The 21,095-nt window shown below is 40.1% G+C and overlaps 1 protein-coding gene across 6 annotated transcripts in view; it reads right to left on the bottom strand.

Moving 5' to 3' along the window:
- The window catches only part of LOC126471019 (dipeptidyl peptidase 3), a 175,497-nt gene that overhangs the window by 138,516 nt on the left and 15,886 nt on the right, over positions 1-21,095 (bottom strand). The gene's annotated exons all lie outside the window — the stretch shown is intronic.

The raw sequence follows: 21,095 nt of genomic DNA, 5'->3' as shown, positions 1-21,095 counted from the left end.
AATTGCCAATAGCGTATGAAAAATATTTTATGAAAAATAGTCATAATTAGAAAATTATCATTGGTTTGCACTTTTTAGGCAGCCCAGCAAACTAAATACATCGTACCCAATTGCCCTGCACTTCAAAAGTTAAAATCTTTTAATGTGTTTAACAATGAAATTATTCTCAACACGTTCTTCCACAAACAAACACGTCTCCAGTCTTCTTGTTGAAAGTGTTCATCCTACTCCTTGCTAAAGTCCCAAGTCCTTTTAAATTTGTTTTAATTTACCCTCTGCTTCTTTCATAGTTGAAGTGTGCTCTAGATGCACATAAATGGCAAGCTGAACTCTTCAGATTATTTTAGCCCTTGCAGTGCATATCTTAACTTCATTTTTCATCATGCTCATTATGTACTGCCACAACTGTTCACACTGCAATTAGTTTTCATTGCAAATTGCCTTGTGTTGTAATTTCTCTTCCTTTTAGGTTTTTGATTAATGGCAACGAGTTAGCTCTGATGCCACTCACTGACATTCTGTATTTGTGCCCTGAAGTTAACTTTCTTGGCATAATGGAGGCACAAGTATTTTTGTTTGCTTCAAAAAAGACTGCTGTTTTATGTGATAATGGCAAGCTGTGTAGTCTGGGCCCATAATGTGTTATTTGAGCTCTAAACAAGAATGTGTTATGATTTGAAACTCAATAATTTATTTTTACACAGAATGAACGTAACACGAACAGTGACAAACCTGAATTAAGCAGGGGGAAAAAAAAGGTACAAAAAGTGTACATAGCAGCAATACTAAAGGTGAATTTTTTAGTCAAGGCATTTATTCTAAATAACTTCCAACACACATGGTGCACAGTATGGAAAAAAACCTCGTAATTGTTCATACAGTGAAGAACAGATATTTTATGGACATATATGAGGGAACAGAAATTTATGCCCACCTGAAAAAAAATCCAGGGAAATGACACTCAATGAGCAGGGCACACTAAGAAACATCAGACTCCTGGCTGTATGAGGAAGCATTATTGATAGCTTCCTTTAAAGACCTTCCACTATTTTACAGCTGCATTCAGATGTTAGTGAAAATGTTCTTATCTTGAAAGTGGTCCACATTACACCCATGACATGTTAGTGGCATCTACAGTTCCCTGTGTTTAACTTTTGTCTGCTCACGCTACAGGGTGTAATTTTATGCTTGACCTGGACGCACCGTCCACTGCAATTATTTTAAAATCTCATTAAATCTAAATAATTACCTGTTACTATTTTTGGTAGAGCATACAATTTAGATTTTTGAACATATCAAAATATAATTTCTTTTATTGCTAAAGCATGCCAATACTTTCAATGTACAAAATCTACAGTAAGCGTGACTCCCATTTTTCCTACAATATTATTGGGAATATCACGTTTAAAACTACCCAACTTTTACTTGCATAATCATTTGATGTTGCTTCACCACTGTGCAATGTAAGTTATATTATTCTTTTCTTTCTTTCTTGTTCTATACTTATTATTTCACATGCTAAAACACTTACATTCCTCTTATGTAAAGTGTTTACTCATTACATCATGCATTTACAATGTCAGTTTTAGATTTCACTACAAAACTCCATTGATATGAAAGCAGAATGGTCATTGAGTAAAGTAAAGAACTTTTTAGCAATTCTAGTGATTATTCATTAATTCAGTGCAAGGCTGTGTAACAGCAGCACTCTCCAAACATGGAGACTCTGATAACTACTTGCAGAGCTATTACTCAACCTCTATAACATCATTTTGTTAGCATTTAAAATATTTTTTGTTGTGAGGGACAGCAGACAGCTTGCAATTCAGTTAAAAGATTGTACACAGTTCCCATTTTCTCTGACAGGGGCTGCAAATGCTTTGTGTTACCCACAAATATTTTCCTATCACTACTGGGCCTGTCTTTTATGTAACTTAATGTGATATAGCTTTCATAAGATATAATAAAAGTCTGTATGAATGCATTGTATTCTGGCAAGCTGTGTGTGCTATACATAAACTTAATTCTGTTTTTTTGTGGGCTGTAAACTTTTGTACAGTATTTTGTCTTGACATAAAGGATTGGAATATTGGGTTAAAGGGACCAATCTTCAAGGTGATCAGTCCCTCCATCCTATGTGCATCAAACCAGTAAGAGTCCTGAGAGAGGAGTAAGAGGGTGGAGGCAGCCAAATTGCTCTGCCCAAAAACCAGTGGAGGCCCTCAGTACATATTATGCAATGCCAGACGCTACCTCTACATCTGTCTGGTGTGTCTTCACCCTCCATTACAACAAGAAAACTAGCAACATGGACAGGAAAGATAACGGCGACAAGATTTAAACCAACAGCAGATATAAAAGAATACAAAGAATAAAATGTTGGGAAGGGTACGAGACATGACAGACCACTTAGCAAGGGCGACCATGGGCCCCCTGGGTTGGAGCAGGCAACGGGGCATCCCTCCAACTCCTCAAGAGGCTGACAAGGCCAATGTGCCTTACCTCGCAGAGAGGGGCAGAAACCACTTTTACAGGCAAAATATAAAACCAGATCAGCCCCTTTGGCACTGTCTGCCAGCATCAGAGGCAGTTTGCCAGCAAGTGTAAGGTTTCACTGTAAAGTACCAAATTGGGGCGGTCCAGCAGAATGTGGGCCACCTTCAGAAAGGCACCACATCAACGGTTAGGTCGATCCTCATGTCATACGAGGTGGCCATGGGTCAGCCAAGTGTGACCAATGAAAAGCCAACAGAACGATATTCCCTGCGAGAAGCACGAAGGGAAGACTGTTGCACATGGTCATAGTCCCCCTTATTGTTCGCAGTTTGTTGCAGAGACCAGGGCATACCACTCTGTGTTCCCAGCCTCCAACACTGACTGCCAATTAAGAATATCTTGTTGGCGCAAGAACAAAAGAGACAGAGCTCGAGCAATTGCCACCAACTCTGCAGTGAATACACTGCACCTGTTTGGCAGAGAGTATATTTCACTGTACCTTGGATGTGTGTAGGCAAAGCCAGTTCATCCGTCAACTGTAGAGCCAACAGTGTATGCCACTTCTGAACCCAGAAATGCATGAAGGCTGGTCAGGAACAGGCAGCGAGAAAAACATTGGGTCAACAGAGTCTTTCGGTATAAAGGATAGGTTGAGACACATTCAAGGATAATGTACATACCATGGGGGCATACACAAGTGATCCCTGACAAGAGGCAGCAGTTGGGGAATGTAGAGTTCAGAGCAGAGACACCGTATGCATACTGCATTCAAGACTCCAGTCCTGGGCCTCAGTTGCAGGTGGAGGAGCACCCTATGAGGGAAAAGGATGCTGAATTTTGGATGCTCATGGGAGCAGCAAACGTATATCGCATAGTTGAGCAACAGTTGTTGGCTCCTGATCTGTAGTGGAGGGACCTCGGCCTCCCCGAGTAGGCCTTTCACAGGGCTGGTCAGAAAGCCATCTTTGAAAGTAAGACCCCACAGTGGTGTACCATGTCCAGCATCCACACGACTGAAGACAATGCCAAGCCATGTCAGACTCCCACAAACAATCTGAAACAGAATCAGATCTTTGTCAAATCGGAAAAGTGTACGACAGTTTGTGCCCAATTGCTGTTAATGAGGCAGCAAAGACTGTCGAGGTGTGACCAGCTAGTTTGCCTTTAAGTTGTGAAGATGGGGAAGCCACCCCAACCAGGCATCAAAGACAAGTCCTGGAAAGTGATAACACTCCATTAAATTGCCAATTGGTCGTCAAGGTGAGTTCTGGCTGTGGATGGACAGTACAAAGGCTACTGAAGGCAAAGACGCATGTCTTGGTGGCTGAAAACCGGAAGCCATGGGTGAGATCCACGGGCTGCACCTGCACTTGGCGTTCAGTAACACCCACAGTGGAGTAGAAATAGTAAATGAGAGTGTCATCAGCAAACAAGGAGGGTAACGGTTGACCTCAAAGCTACAGATAGCCCTCTGATAGCCACCAGAAGAAGGTGCACACACATTACAGAGTCCTTTGGGAGACAGCTCTCTTGTATATGGGGGAGGGGTATTGTGAAGGGCACAAACTTGAATCTGGAAAGTTCTGCACAAAAATCACGAGTGAGCCCTGGAGACCCTATTCAGGTAGGGTAATGAGAATGTAATGATGCCATGTGGTGTCATAAGTTTTTTGCAAGTCAAAGAAGACAGTGATAAGGTGTCGACACTGGACAAAAGCTGACCAAACGGCAATCTCCAGGAAGACTTAATTGTCAGAAGTTGAACAGCCTTGGTACAAACTGCCCTGGGATACGGCCAAAAGATGCCAGGACTCAAGGTACCAATGGAGTTGCCAGCTCACCATATGTTTGAGCAACTTGCATGGAACGCCAGTGAGAATAATTGGGAGGACGTTTATCGGGTTTCAGTACAGGGACAATTACACTTCCTCACATTGAGGTAAAAACTCATCCTTGCTCCAAATGCGGTTGAAAATGGCAAGTACATGACACTGGAAATCCATCAATCCATGTCTAAGAATTAGGCTGTGAACGTGGCCTGGCCCTAAACCTGAGGAATTCCCACCCACTGAATGGAGCAATACATGGCTCTAGGTGAAGTGTAGTCAATGGTAAGTGAACTCATACCACCTGCTGTCTGAGGACATAAAATGCAGGCCAATACTTCTCAGGCACAGAGGCTCAAGCATAATGAAGTGTTTGGAGACAGCACAGGGGTCAGTGTAGATACTAGGCACACCTGTGGGGTCCAGTGTCCACAGAGGCGTTGCACCTTTGCTCAGACGTATGAAGGAAGGGCATGGCGCGAAATGGTAGCAACATATCGTTTCCAGATTCTTGTTTCTGTCTGTTTATCAGGTGGCAGACCTGGGCACAGAGCTGTTCACAAGGACAATGAGGTGTTCCATTGATGGATGTCACATATGGCACTGGAGAGCCTGTGTACAACCTCTAATGGCCACAGCGATTTCTGAAGTCTCACAAGCTACTGTTTTCTGACAGGGATGGGGGGGGGGGGGGGGCAAAGGAATAGGGAATCACTAAGTCTACTGCTTACTGCTGATATAATGGCTGCAGTTGTGCTCTTGACAGTCACATTGATACCTCCATGTGACAGGGTGCTAAATGTGATGGCAAATGCACAGGTGTCCTCATCGTCATTATTGAGACCCCACCTGCATGGATGTCCAGGAAAGTGGTTCTACAGGATGGATAGGACAATCGGGAAATGAACACTGTCACATAGGTCATATGGACTCTCCAATGGACGGGGAGGGGGTAGGGGTGGGAAATCAGGGCTGCAAATGGAAAGTTCAGTGGTCATAAGAGATCCACATGCCACACCGAAGTGTGTGGAGGCACTAGTATTGAAGTGCTCTGACAGCAAAGTTTTGATAGCTTTACCACAACCAATAGTCATCATCCCACCCAAGAAAGGATTGTGGGCATTGACGTCACTCTGGAAAGGGGAGGGTGGGGTGCTGAGAAAGCAGTGCAGACAACACAGTCTAACACACTCCACCACTGGAAGGAAGACCCAAGTTACACACGGTAAAATACGGACACAGCCTCCTAAGTTGTATCAAGTGGCATGTGCTTGTTGCTGACAGAGTCCAGAACATGAGTGCAAGCTCCACCTGACACACTTTCATAGTCAGCACAATACTTCAAATAGCCCTAATAGCTGCAGGGGGTAAGGGTTTGCAATGCTGGGAACTGCTTTTCCTGGTGGGCAATTCAGAAAGCTCACTGTAGCTCAGCCAGGTCGTGTAAACAACCGCTACAGTAGTTCAACAAGCGGGTCACACTATCGGCATCCTATGCAATGTGAAAGAACTAAGGATGTAGGTCATGCCTTAGTGTCACCTGCTGCTACTGGCTGCAAAGATATAGCACCAATACACAACAGTTCTGAAGCAGGTCAGGTGTGGGATCTGGTGCCACAGGGGCCACAAGAAACTGTGCCTCGGGTACAAAGTCAGAATGCATGGGGTAAAGTGGCATGGGGATCACTGGAACCTCATAGGTCTTCGAGATCTTTTTGTTCCTCTTCTCCTTGGATGATTTCAATGTCTGCAAGCGTTAGTCTGCCTTAGTTTCAGTGACAGAGGAGTGATATAAAGCCCTACGACCAGCAAGCTGAGGCTCTTTCAGCCACTGGCTAATATCCAGTTGCAGATCGGTGCGAAGTGTCCCGAGGGATCCCTCCCTGGTGACACACACCAAGAGAGGTTATCACTTCTCTGGCTTGGGGTTGGGGATTGATGTCCCTGGTGGGTGGGAGTCAACACTCGCACAGTGAGTGGGGGGGGGGGGGGGGGGTAAACAGTAGGAGGAGGGGGGAAGGGTAACCAACAGGGGAGACAGTGTAGTCATGCAGCCCTGAGGCTCCGACTTACAAGGCACAAAGGGGAAGGGTACTGTTGCTACAGAGATTGACGTCATCATAGTCATAGTACACATCTTCCTCATACCGATAGGAAGCAAACGATCATATTTATTCATTGCCTTCTGATATGTGAGTCACCCAAGGCTATTGTATTATTGGATTTTCTTTTCTCTTTGGAACTGGTGCAGTCTGGTGAACAGAGCAAATGGTACTTCCTGCAGATGACACACAATGGGGAGGGGTGAGAAGGTGGGGAGTGGGAGTGGGGGTGAGAGGGGGGAGGGGGAGAGGGACACAAGGAGCATTTGTGTGCAAATGACAACCACAATCCCTACAGACAGAACTGACATTACAACGTGAAGACATGTGCCCAAATCTCATGCATTTGAAGCACATCATGGGAGGTGAAACTTACAGTTTCATGTCACATCCATACGCCATCAGCTTGACTGTTTCAGGCAACTAGTTGCCTTCAAAGGCAAAGATGAAGGCTCCAGTATCAACTGTATTGTCATTTGGCCCTCTCTGGACAGGATGAACAAAATGCAAACCATATCGTTCTAAAATGGCATATAGCTCATCATCGGTCTCGTGGGTGGGTGGGGGGGGAGGGGTGGGGGGTGGGGTGATAGGTTCCAAGAACATCACACACCTTGTCACAGATGGGCAGCACTTGTGACTGAGCTTAATCAGAATTTAACCACATTTCATTATCAGGGTTGCTGACAATTGCCCAAACCTGTCCTCAAGGTGTTCAACGAAGAATAATAGTTTTGTTGACAAAAAGGACTCCTCTCCCCCACATTGGTCCTAGCAAAAACTAAGTATTGTGGGGAGCATTTCTCCCCTTGTCCCTCAGCTCTACATTCCTCCCATGGCATAGTCAGAGAAGGAAACATTGTGTGGTCATATCTCTCTGCGTTGTTTTAATCCTTTCCTTCAGAAGAGATTGCTGGGGCTGTGTTGTCATCAGTGAAAGAAAGTTCGAGCCACTTCATTTGTAAGTCATCTGTATTGGTGCCACCTACTTTGAATGGGGGCTCTCCCCACAGGTGCCACCCAACCACAGTAATGGCAACATGGCTGGTTAACTGTTGCCCAGAGCCTTGTGCTCCGGACACAACAGGATATACTCTTTGGCATGAATGGGAGTTTACAGCTCAGGAACCCATGTGATCCCTGTATGGACAGGGGCCTGCCACTGTGAAGGTAGTTGACACTTTGCAAACTTCGAACTTATGAATGCTGTTTAAGTGTTGAAAAACAATCACAAGTGAAAAAAGTTGCAAGCAACTTCGTTTTCAGGGCAACCCCAGCTGTGGATGTACATTGTGTGGATTGAAAATTGCAAACAGCTGAACATAAGATTCTTTATTTGGACCCCACAGGTGGTTTCACAGCTTAGAGCCAAATATTCAGATGGATATCTGAATACAAAAGGGAAATAGCAATTAAAAACAGAATTTTCCCCGATCACTAATAGTGACAATAACAAATAAACACATTACATAAATTAAATTACATAAAACACATTACATCATATAAGACCCAAAAGTGGAGATGGGTAGAAGACCATCCATTCACTGTCCAAATAATAGCAATCTGCCAAACAAGCATAATGCCAAATTATAAAGCTACACTGAACAGTGCCATCAGCATTCCCCAAAAATCGAGATGGAACCTGCAACATAATAAACCGAATGTAAAAACCATGGCATGTACCCTCACAGTAAGCATATCCTCCATGTCGGCAAAATTTACCAAAATCCAGGAAAAATATCTCATTGCACCATACAAGCTCTAGCAATGTCATGTTAATACTGAGCCTGTAGGAGCCAACTGCGATGTATCCTAGTGTGGTACATGCTCATTGGCCAGGCATATGCTGCGCCACCACAGTGTAGAGCAAGAACCTCTTGTTAGCCCCATCCTGCAAGCTCTGGTCCGGAGAGGGACAGTTGGCTAACTTCGTTACAAAACTGAGCTCTTTATAACAGTAAATGGTAACAATCCAACATTACATAGTTACCACTTGACACAATCCCAACCCTACTGACCTACAAGGCGTAACTAAAATACATCTGAAGCAATATAGCAAGTTTAACATCATGCTAATAATACAACATAATTTACAGGAATGACACACACACACACACACACACACACACACACACACACACACACACACACACACACACACACTCTTTCTCTCTCTCTCTCACGGCAAAGCCACTCAAACTTTAAGCCAACAATTTAAAACACTTCAGTAGCAACAGATTTAAGCCAGTACATAGGAACCGCGAAACAAATTACTGTTGTCCACCCCGCAAAACAATCTACATCAAGGCCTTATGGACCTCTAAAAACTAGTGTTGATACAGATTGTTTTTAATGAGTTGACTTATCCATCCCCCTAAGTAATTTGCTTTGTGGTTCCTATGTGCTAACTTTAATTCGCTGCCACTTATATTTCTTAACTTGTTTCCTACATGTGTGGGTGGCTTTTCCTAGACTGGGGCAGGGATGTTTTTTAGATCGATACTTGTATATTTTATATTATTAACATGCTACACTTGCTGTATTGGTTAAAATGTCTGTTCGGTTATGCCTTCTTGTTAAGTCAACAGGGTATGAGGTGGTGTCCAGTGGTAACTATTTTGGTAAATTTTGTCAATGTGAAGAATGTGGCTTTTGAAGGTACATACCACAGTTTTTACATTACGTCTGCTTATACTGTTATATTCTGGCTCTATTTTTGGGGGATCCTGATGGCATCATTCAGCCCCTCTATAATTTGGCAGTATGCTCACTTGCTGGAATACTGTTATTTGGACAGTGAATGTTGGGTCTTCATTCTCCCCAAATTTGGGTCACATGCAACAGTTTGTCAGTATTTATTTGTTATTGCTGTTACTAATGATTGGGGGAACACACTGGTTTTTAACCGATATTGAGATACCCACCTGAAGCTCTAAGCAACGAAACTGGTCGTGGGCCTAAATAAATGCTGTTTGACATAGCTGTTTGCAGTTTTCATTCCTCAAGAAGTGGAAAAAGTTCTAACATTTGCAACTTATTGTTCATTTAAGGTATAATACAGGATGAATGCAGCAGAGGCAGCTGAAAACCTTTGTACCATATGTGAGGGACAGTGATTTTGCACAGAACACACAAGGAAAGAATTTTCTTGTCTGAAGAAATATTATTCTGGACTGAATGATTTCCACATTCAGGAAGTTTCAATAACTGACATAAGTGATAAACTGCAACCATTTAATTGCCATGTAACATTTCCATTCAATAAGTTAACATCTCTTGTGTAGGAGTACTGCATGTTCTAACTCAAAGCAATAAAAATGAAAGGGATGATTACTACTGCATTTTGGTTTGAAAGTTATCAGTTCACTCATTAAGCATTCCTATGTAATATTGTTACTGATGATGAATTATGATGTCATTACGTTAACTTCTTAAGAAGAAATTAGCAGCCAACTTCTAACAAAAGACACACACTTGAACAAAGGTTAGGTTAACATAATATTGTGCACCACATGGCTCAAAAAGGCTGTTGTGCACTATGAACTCCTTCCCAGATGTGTGTCCATTGCAGCTGGTACCTGTTGCAATCAAATGAAATACCTTTCAAAAAACTATCCAGGAGGTTGTTTGGAAAGTAATTCCTTATGCACTAATTATTCCAATCTTATGCCCTCAATGTTTACTTTTCCCACTTCTTTTCAAATAACTGCCAAGGAAATTTGTTTTTTGGCAAAAATGCACTTCAAACCTGGTTTGACAACATCTTTACCTCAGAACATGTAGGTGTCTACCAGCGTGGGATCAGTAAACTATCTGAGCAGTGTCAGACTGCTTTAGATAACACAATAGGCTATATTGTTGACTATTAATTTTCCTCTGATGCTTACCATTGCATTCAATAAATTAATGGAAAACTATTAAAATATGCACTGCACCAACACAAATGAAATACAGCTTACCACGATAACCACACAACGAGTATCTATTTCAATAAAACAAAGTATTTTTAACATGAGCATGCCTATATTGACTTGAATTAATAAATTATTACAGACTGAGCTTCGAAATAGTCTGCATTTATTTGCTGTCCTGTGCTACAGTCAAGTGATACAGAAATGGAACACTTTATAGAGATAAATCTGTGTAGTCACAAGAATCTGCATTTATTTGCTGTCCTGTGTTACAGTCAAGTGATACAGAAATGGAACACTTTATAGAGATAAATCTGTGTAGTCACAAGAACCATAATTTATGTCCAGGAGAAGTGGATGGAGGCATTATCAATTGTGCAATATCTTAGGTTCTTCACCATTATGCTACAAAATACTGGAAGTATCAAAATGGCTTTTGATGGAGAAGGTTTCCTAATATTTCCTTACTGATTTCTGGTGTGGTTTCTTGTATGTCTGTAACAGAACAGCCAAAAATCTGGCTTTCGGCAGGACTGGAACTGCAAGCCACAACAGCCTTCACTTCACAGATAGCTATGTTACCTCAGAGATAGCAAAGAGCTGCAGTATTCATCACTCACCTGTTGCCTCAGTGGTCACTAGGACAGATGAACTGCAATGTGGAAGATGAGATTAGCTGCAAATTTTGCGTGTAATGACTTTAGTGGAGTCAAGACCATGAACTGATAATGTTGACACACCTTGAGTGAAAAACCACATAGATTTCTCAACGGAAATGACATAAAAATCAAGTGAATTTAATAGGATTATTCTGTACCACTCAGAAAGAACTCATCAGGCACTGAGTTGGCAAACGTATCCCGTCGTGTTGGCAAGATTCAATTATCCTACAAGGAGTACCAATATCAGCCAATGTGTTGCTCAGAACTGCTATAGCTTGCATCTCAAAGACACTGCTGCCAAGGGTCAGAATACCCAAAGAGTATGTCACTGAATTTTATTCCGATTTCTGTAACTAGGTTAAGGGCATAGAGTGTAGTTTCTAATAATAGTCATATGCACCAACTGCAAACTAAATACGATAAATCAACAACTGTTACAATTTTTTCTTTTTTTCTGTCTTACTGCAAACTGGAAGGTTCATTCGCCATATGGGATTCACATTTCTGGGGCATTCCTGTGGTTATACTTTAAACATTATGGACAGGTAACGCATATTTTGGTCATTATAGACTTTGAAACAATTTTCTTATGAAAACTGTCATTTGTACTATCCCCAAAACAAAGAAACACGAACAAAAAGATAACACAGCACTGATTGCACAACATGAGCACACAGAGACTTCAAAAGCTACCAGTAACAAAGTTCCAAATCAAGAAAGTTTACTGTGCATGGAAACCATTTAGCAGGCTCAAAACGGAGTGGAGAAAATCCAACTAGCAAACATTAAAGGAGAAGCAGCTGTCCCCAGAAAGTGGCATAAGAAACACAGAACACTTGACAGTAATATGTGGAATATGTCATCTTTAAGCAAAATTGTCATTCAGTCTCAATACCAAAAGACAAATATCATCTACTCATAATGTTTGCAATATTACTACTATTGGTGCTTTGTCAACAACAGCAAAAAGTGTCAATGCTGAAGAGCTTTTCAACTTGCAGTACACTTAAGACAGAGAATCAAGCTGAGCATAGTGCTGATTTTCTAGGCAGTGCATCATAGTTATTACAGTTTGTTTTCAATTTAGTCCCATATAGTTTCATATGAATAATGCCTCTAGACCAAGACAACATTCATATGAGAAGTACTGAGCTGTAATGCAACAGCTGTAGTATTATGTGCAGTGGAAATGAGCCACAGAAAAGTTCATAAAATCTGCTTCAGTAATTATGGCAGTATGTTACTTGTAGGGACCGGAAAAATTTGCATTTTGCAATAAATGCGAAATACCAGAATGAGATTTTCACTCTGCAGCGGAGTGTGCGCTGATATGAAACTTCCTGGCAGGCTGTGGCTAAGCCATGTCTCCGCAGTATCCTTTCTTTCAGGAGTGCAAGGTTCGCAGGAGAGCTTCTGTAAAGTTTGGAAGGTAGGAGATGAGATACTGGCAGAAGTGAAGCTGCGAGGACCGGGCGTGAGTCGTGCTTCGGTGGCTCAGATGGTAGAGCACTTGCCCACGAAAGGCAAAGGTCTCGAGTTCGAGTCTCGGTCGGGCACACAGTTTTAATCTGCCAGGAAGTTTCAAATGCGAAATAGATGCAAATTCTCCCTCAAAGTATGAAAATGCGAAATTACTTGACAGACACTACTTCATAGCGAATTTTATCCACATGTAGTATTTTATCAGAGATAGTTTGAAATAGGTTTACTTTCTGCATATAAATATTGAAAATGTACCAATTTTCAGTTAGTGGTATTTTACATCTTCTGGCAAAGCCCAACTCGTATAGATTGCAAAATAAAAAGTGTATGAACACAATGATGTATCAATGTCCTCCATGATCTAGTGCCATGCCACTTGTGACAGTTGAATAGTCAAAGATACATGCTGCGCACTGTAATGTAGTACACAGCTGTCAGATCTACCATGTTATAACAAAGAAATGCCTAAAACTCAAATGATTGTATAATGCGGATACTTTTAACATGGCAAAGTAGATGTCAGATGTTTTGAATTGTGGTTGCATCAAATACCGCTAGAGTTCGGGCATGAACTATGCCATTAAACAACACTCATCTCAACAAGCAATTGCATGATGGCCGTCCCTAACTGTTTTGTGTTGTGCATTGCTTCTTGTTTTCTTTTATTATTTTGAAATATGTGACATGACTACTCCTGGTCCATCACAGATTTTGATTACAACATTTACAACACCAGAAGAAATCTGTGATCCCTGCAACAATGTGTCAGTTCTGTAGTAGGCTGCTCCTCTCCCAACTGGCATTCAAAATTCTAATTTTTTTATGCTCGTGGGCATCTGTCACTACACCATATAGTGACCACACTCTGCACTATAGTGATTAGAAAACAAAATCTGTTTACATGTGCCGAAATTCTTCCCCCTAACATTAAAATAAGAAATGAAATGAGCGTATGGCATCATTGGCTGGGAGGCCCCATCCGGGAAAGTTCGGCCGCCGAGTGCAAGTCTTATTTCAGTCGACGCCACATTGGGTAACTTGCGCACCGGTGATGGGGATGAAATAATGATGAGGACAGCACAACACCCAGTCCCTGAGCAGAGAAAATCTCCAACCTGGCTGGGAATCGAACCCGGGCCTGCTTGCATGGGAGGTGAGTATGTTTCCACCCAGCTAAGCAGGTGGACATTAAAGTAAGAGTTACCATATGTTCGTTTCTACTTGTAAGCTACATGCCTTGTCAGTTCCATCTGTGGCGTTGTCAAGCATGGGTTGCAAAGCTATGAATACCTACGTAAGATTTAAATTAATAGTTTGCTGATTTTGTAATCATTGAATTGGGCGGGAAAAGACAGATAACATCCAGAAACACCTTATGTTAGAGACACAGCCAGTTCACTGATGGTAAAATGCTGCTGCTTTTCAACAAAGCAATCATTTTTGAAAACAGACAAATGAAGAAAAGGTCATTTCGGAAGAAAAAGGTGTTCAAGGTTTTGGAAAAGCAAACATTTGCATCAAAAAGTTCCCAATCAGGACTGTTTCTTTAACAATTTGTTTCAAAGAACTAAGATTTGCTATGTCTTCACTCATGTACAATGACAACCTTTTAATTTATGCATCTAATCAATTTTTAAAAAATGTGAATTTTGACAAAAATCGATACTAATTTTGCAAAAAATGCTGCAAATTTTACGAATAACAGATACTGCATTTTCCGGTCCCTAGTTATTTCTCATCCATATCAATAATATGTCAAGCCACATGGTATCACAGTATGGATATATGGTTGTCTTAATTACAAGTCCCGTGCATAAAATGTTGAAAACAGAGTACAAAAATTGTACCCAACAAACAGCTTTATACATAAATAAGGAGCAAAAGTTTTATGCTATTCTAATGAATTTAAAATTTATATGACTGTCTTGAAATTCATCCGGGCTTAATTTACTTCAAAGATGAGTGCAGACTCCAGCAAACGAAAATTCAGGCCAAGCACAAGCCTTTTGTTGGTGCAATGGCAGATGAAATTTCTTTACAAAACTTTAATATCTGCAGATTTGTATGAGGGTAAGGAACTTGCAGATGTCTATCTAAGAACCTTATTCATCAAAAATTTCTTCAACTCCTACTCATTACTCCGCCTCTTCTGAACTCACACACATCTACATCTACATACATACTCTGCAATCCACCATACGGTGCGTGGCGGAGGGTACCTTGTATCACAACTAGCATCTTCTCTCCATGTTCCACTCCCAAACAGAACAAGGGAAAAATGACTGCTTATATGCCTCTTAACGAGCCCTAATCTCTCTTATCTTTGTGGTCTTTCTGCGAAATATAAGTTGGCGGCAGTAAAATTGTCCTGCAATCAGCCTCAAATGCTGGTTCTCTAAATTTCCTCAGTGGCGATTCACGAAAAGAATGCCTCCTTTCCTCCAGAGACTCCCACCCAAGTTCCTGAAGCATTTCCGTAACACTCGCATGATGATAAAACCTACCAGTAACAAATCTTGCAGCCCGCCTCTGAATTGCTTCTATGTCCTCCCTCAATCCGACCTGATAGGGATCCCAAACACTCGAGCAGTACTCAAGAATAGGTCGTATTAGTGTTTTATAAGCGGTCTCCTTTACAGATGTACCACATCTTCCCAAAATTCTACCAATGAACGGAAGACTAGGACGTGAAGAGAAGATATTGTATAAACCTGTCCTGCATGAAAATGCAGAACTTTAAAGCAAGCTCACCCCAGGAAAATACAGTTGGAAGCTTGAAATCTTGAGCAAAATGTCTATCTGACCCACAGATACTGGCAGACGGAAAGGGGCAAAAAAAAATCAACTAATCAAATTAAACAACAAAATGGAAACAACAGAAATAAGAGCAATGTGAACAAAACATACTATGCTGCAGCATATAATATTCTCACCAACAACACAGGACAGCAAGTAAACGCAGGCCATATGAAAGCCTAAATTCAATAATATCTCACTAATTCACGACGATATAGATATGTTTGTGTTACAGATACTTTATTTTATTAAAATAGGCTTTTGCCTAAGGTTGTAGTGGTACGTAGTACAGGGTGTATCAAAAAGAATCATCCAATTTGCAAGTCTATATTTCTGAAATTAAGAAGCATATACGATGAGCAGGAAACTCAGAAAGTTTTTTTCATACCTTTTCACAGCTATTCAATATGCACCCCTTGAGATCACTGTACATGTCAATGCAGCATTCATATTCTTCCCACACTGCAGCGAGAATGTCTCGACTTACAGCTACCACAGCCGCTGTTATGTGATGTCGCATTCATTCACTGTTGTTGGTAACGGACACACATAAACAGAGTCTTTTATAAGCCCCCACAAGAAATAATCACATATAGTCAGCTCTGGCGACCTTCGAGGCTGGTAATGTCAGGCTGAATCATTTGGTCTAGTGTGACCGATCTATCGCACTGTAATCTTTTGATTTGAAAATTACTGCACTTCCAGATATCAGTGTGACAGTGCCCCATCCTGTTGGTAAATGAAATTGTTCGAATCAGTCTCCAACAACGGGGAAAGAAAGTTCTCCAGCATATTGAGATATGTGCTTCCTGTAACAGTGTTCTCAGCAAGGAAAAAAGGACCATACGCCTTTTCCCATGAAACTGCACAAAACATATTAAATTTTAGAGTCCCTCTCATGTTTTACAACTTCATGCAGTTTTTCCATACCCCATGTTCTCACATTATGGTGGTTTACCTTTCCATTTAAATGGAATTTTGCCTCGTCACTAAACACTAAGCATGGAAGAAAACTGTTATCCTCTATCTTGCCAAGAACGAAATTACAGAACTCCACACATTGTTGTTTGTCACCTTCACATAGAGCTTGCAGTAGCTGAACTTTGTATAATTTCAGATGTAAATGCTGACACAACACATACCAGACGGACATCTGGAGCATGTGGACCTGTCGAGCTGCATGGCAAACGAATTTCTGCGGACTCCTTGTGAAGCTATGGCGGATGGTTCAATGTCTGTGTCAGACACTTGGGGATGGCCCTGCGATTTGCATTTACACAAACACCCTGTTTCTCGGAATTGTTCATGCTCTGTGCTGTAGGAGGATCCACACCATACCCAGTACAAAAGTCATGCTGCACAGTTGTTACTGACCTGCACTGCGCAAAATGTAGAATACAAAATGCTTTCTGTTGACCTGATACCATTTTTACTAGAACTGAAGTGGGTGCACACTGCTGCTACCTAGCGGGAACCACGTAAAACTTGAGAGTTTGCTCCTTCCAACGGTATGTTGTTCACACACATATCTCAAATAATAGTTATTATTTTTTTTTAATCAGATGATTCTTTTTGATACACCCTGCATTTAATTGTATTGGTACAGTCATGTCAAATCAACCAATTGTACTACATGATTTGAACCATGACCTCTCAGATTTGGATGATTTTTTTCAGGTAATGTACCCACTAACACTAGTTTAAAATGGTGATTTCAAATTTTTCTGATCTTTGGTTTTTGAGTTTCAAGGGTTTAAAAATAAAAAAAAACCTCTGTTTTTGATCAATCAATGATTGTTTTAAAATGCTGTAGCTCAAAAACTATACAACCTAGAGAGCTCGAACATGCACCGTTGTTTTCCTCTAAAAGTTCCCTTCGATTTGATACATAACATGACTATGCTACCTAAATCGGAAAATTTTAAACTATTCCAAAAAAACATTTTTTGAAATTTCCAAAATACGCACCCTCGGATTTCTTTATAAAAATTATATGTGTTGTCCAGTCTAACTGACTACATGCACACAAAATTTCAAGATGGGATTTCATTGGGTTCTTGTATAAAATAATATTTTATTACAGCAATACACACTAGTGAGGTGAAAAGCAGACTATTTCTAGGCTATGAATACTAAGGTAACTAACAAACTTAACTTATTATGTTAGCCTTTTTATGCAACATTACCCTCTTATTGTTTATTAATTCATTAAATGATATAGTGCTGTTTTAATTTAATGTTCATGATTCTTTTAACTATGCATCATAAGGAAGTGAACACATTTTAATTTGTAATATACATGCTACAAGTTAAAATTTTGAATAAAGCCACTCACCTTCATCCATAGTTGTAAATGGCAGAGATTATCTTTTTCTTGGTTTTCCAGGGTTATTTCTAATCATTTACAACAAGTTCCTTACATCAGAAATTGGCGTATAAGTAATTTCACTTGGGAAAAAGATTAACTTGTTGATATCTGCATGGATAGAACTGTATTTCTAATACCAATTGGTATTTACAAAGCTAATACACATGGTATTTATACAACTTAGTGTTTAGTGAGGGTAGGTGTAACATAATTTAAACGTGCTTCTTTTATTATCTTTAAGATATTTTTCCAAAGCAAGAGAAGACAACTTCATTTCTTTAGCACTTGAAGTGCAGGTTCTTCCCATAGCTTTTGTCGGATTCGCTGTTTGTAAAAGAGTATTTCCTGGTACATCTAATATATCTCTTGGCTGTGGATAGTAAAAAGACTGGGCTGGACCCTTTGGGTGTAAAAAATTTATTCAGTACATGTCATTGTATTTTTCTTCAATGCACCCTAACCACCAAGAGTCGCCATATGCTACTGTCACAAAACCAGCAGTAATATTTTCCATATGTGACGGTGTTATTTGGTTCAGTGTTGTCACATATTCAAGAGACTCATCCACACTAAAATGATAAGGCTTGACAGTAATTTGACACTCTGTGCAGGGTTTATATGAGTGAAACTTTTGTGCTCCCACAATCGCTTTTGATTCACTAAACCAAGGAAGTAAGTATCCTTTGGACAGTCCTCTGTTGTGCAATATTCAAAGCCAAAGTTTTTTATGTTTTCCATGACAAATACATTAAGTGATCTGGGTGTTAAGATTTGTTGGTTATATGGCCTTTGTAAGCCACCTTTAGCAGCTAGCTGCTTAACAGTTCCGCCAAGGCCATCGCATGTGCTCTTGCCATGGGATGTTGCAAAGAACTCCCACTCTGCCTCAACTTCAAAATCAGTTTTATGCAAACACAAATTAAGGAAGTTTTTCTTATTTTTATATTGTGCAGTGCTGCCATCAGAAAAGTAAGTAATCTTTTTAAGTGCAAAAGGCAAGTTTTGCTTTACGATTTCTAACAGTTTTTTATGGAATACATAGAAAACGACTGCATTATGTTTCAGGCAATCTGATATGAAGAAATACTGCAGATGCTTTAGTTTTCCCTCCTATTTATAATATATGATGAAAGGATGTAGTGTAGCTTCCTCGTTGCATCAAGGTGGCCGTAAGTGAGGTAGTGGCCAAAACTAGAGCCTTGACCCTATATGAAATCTCACGTTTTTTATAATAAAAAGTGAATGCCATACAAAAACTTAAGATTCTTAAGTTATTATTTTTTTATATATTTTATTCTCGCATTAAAATATCATTTAATGAATTAACAAACAATAAGAGGGTAACGTTGCATAAAAAGACTAACATAATAATTTAAGTTTGTTAGAATTACATAGGCCTACCTTAGCATTCATAGTGTAGAAATAGTCTGCTTTTCACCTCACTAGTGTGTATTGCAGTAGTAAATTATTATTTTATACAAGGACTCATTCAGGTCCCATCTTGAAATTTTGTGTGCATGTAGTCAGTTAGACTGGACAAAACACATAATTTTTATAAAGAAATCTGAGGGTACGTATTTTGGAAATTTCAAAAAATGTTTCTTGGAATAGTTTAAAATTTTCAGATTTAGGTAGCATAGTCATGTTACATATCAAATTGGAGGGAATTTATAGAGGAAAACAATGGTGCAAGTTTGATCTCTCTGGGTTGTATAGTTTTTGAGCTACAGCATTTTAAAACAATCATCGATTGATCAAAAACGCTTGAAACTCAAAAACCAAAGGTCAGAAAAATCTGAAATTTCAAATTTAAACTAGTGTTAGTGGGTACATTACCTGGAAAAAAAATTCATCCAAATCTGAGATATCAAGGTTCAGACTGTTAGTTGATTTGAGACGAAATGACCCTATAGTGTTTTCTATTAATTTACTGAACACAACAGTGAATATCAGAGACAAATTAATCATCGGTCAACGATATATTCTTTTTCATTATCTAAAACAATCTGACACTGCTCAGGTTTTTTACCAATCCCATGCCAGCAGAAATCTACAAGTTCTGACATAATAGTCTCAGTTCACCAAATATTTCAGTTATTGAGATGTCCTGAAAGTGGAAAATTATTCGTTCCAGAACACTCTTCAAGCAAAAAATCTTTTTCTGACATGTTTTGCACAAAAGCACTATCTCCTTTGGTGTCACAAGGCTTAGGCCTGTCCCACCCCTCATTAAACTGACCAAGACTTGTACGAATAATTGTAAGAACCGTTATTATTATTATGTTCTTTAAGTTTGTTTTTGGGTTTTCAGAAATACTGTGGGAAGAAAGTTTATTTATGTTGCCGGTAACGTGGAAGACGTTGCCCAACGATCACCATGAAAGTTCGACATAGTGGCAAAAGGGCAAGGAATAAAACAAATACTGCAAACTACTGCGAGCCACGGAAGAGCCTGGGCTGCGAGGGCGTCGAGCTTCCTAGGTCGTTGTTGGACAACGTCAAAGGAAGAGATATTCTGCTTTCACTTTGTAAACAGATCGATCGAGTCTTGAAAGGTTCATGTCAAACGTATAGGCGGGTGACACATTAAGTGGGACCCGAGGCCTGTAATACTTCCACAGTTATTAAAAAGTTGTTAAACCGCAAAACCAATAGTTCATCATTTATATAGATAAAAAGTTGTAAAGATATAGGAAAGGAAGAGTTGCGGCGTCAGAACGAAAAGTGATACATCGCTCAGCAACGGAGGAGGACGTAAACAGCGGGCATTATGTGGTGAAAACAAACCGAGTGATAAAATAGTAAGTCTGTAATTAAGCATAAAGCCACGTAACACTGCACTCCACAAACACAATACAAAAGTTGGAGCTGCCTTCACCGCTGTATTAAACCAAAGCAAGCAATATGTTGTAAATTTTAGTCCTTTTTCCACATCCAAGTATTTTACAACATTTAAACAATGTTCATAAGTATGCTAAATCTAATGTGTAGCTGCAAAATAAATACTAGAACATCAAATAAGAAAATCACATGATGAAACACATCCACAGCACCTGGTTGGACTGCACCTGACATGAGACAGCTTGTAGTCAGTAGCTGATGGTCACAATAGAGTGAGGAAACTCTCAAAGTGTGGACTGTTCTGAACTTTATGTAGCTATGAAATTGCTTTGGCGAATTGTTTCTGGAAGTTTTTGTATTACTGCTGAGTTAAAAAGTAAAGCGAATTATCTTTGAAGTTCCATGAGACTGAAAACTTTAGCAGACAGCCGAAAAGCAATTTAAAAAATAGGGGAAGGAGTGGACCAACTCATGCTTTGTGTCTATATCGTGTGATGTTTACCACTACATCACCAGCTGATAGGCACTGTCACAAACTGAGAAGAAGACAATTTTTCCTGGCACTCTCTCATCGTACAGTGTTACCAAATCGTGCATATGGCCAGACTTAG

This window comes from Schistocerca serialis, chromosome 1, assembly GCF_023864345.2.
Source record: "Schistocerca serialis cubense isolate TAMUIC-IGC-003099 chromosome 1, iqSchSeri2.2, whole genome shotgun sequence".
In the NCBI taxonomy this organism is placed as follows: domain Eukaryota; kingdom Metazoa; phylum Arthropoda; class Insecta; order Orthoptera; family Acrididae; genus Schistocerca; species Schistocerca serialis.
Note: the sequence above shows the minus strand (reverse complement) of the source record. Positions and strands in the feature narration are given on the sequence as shown.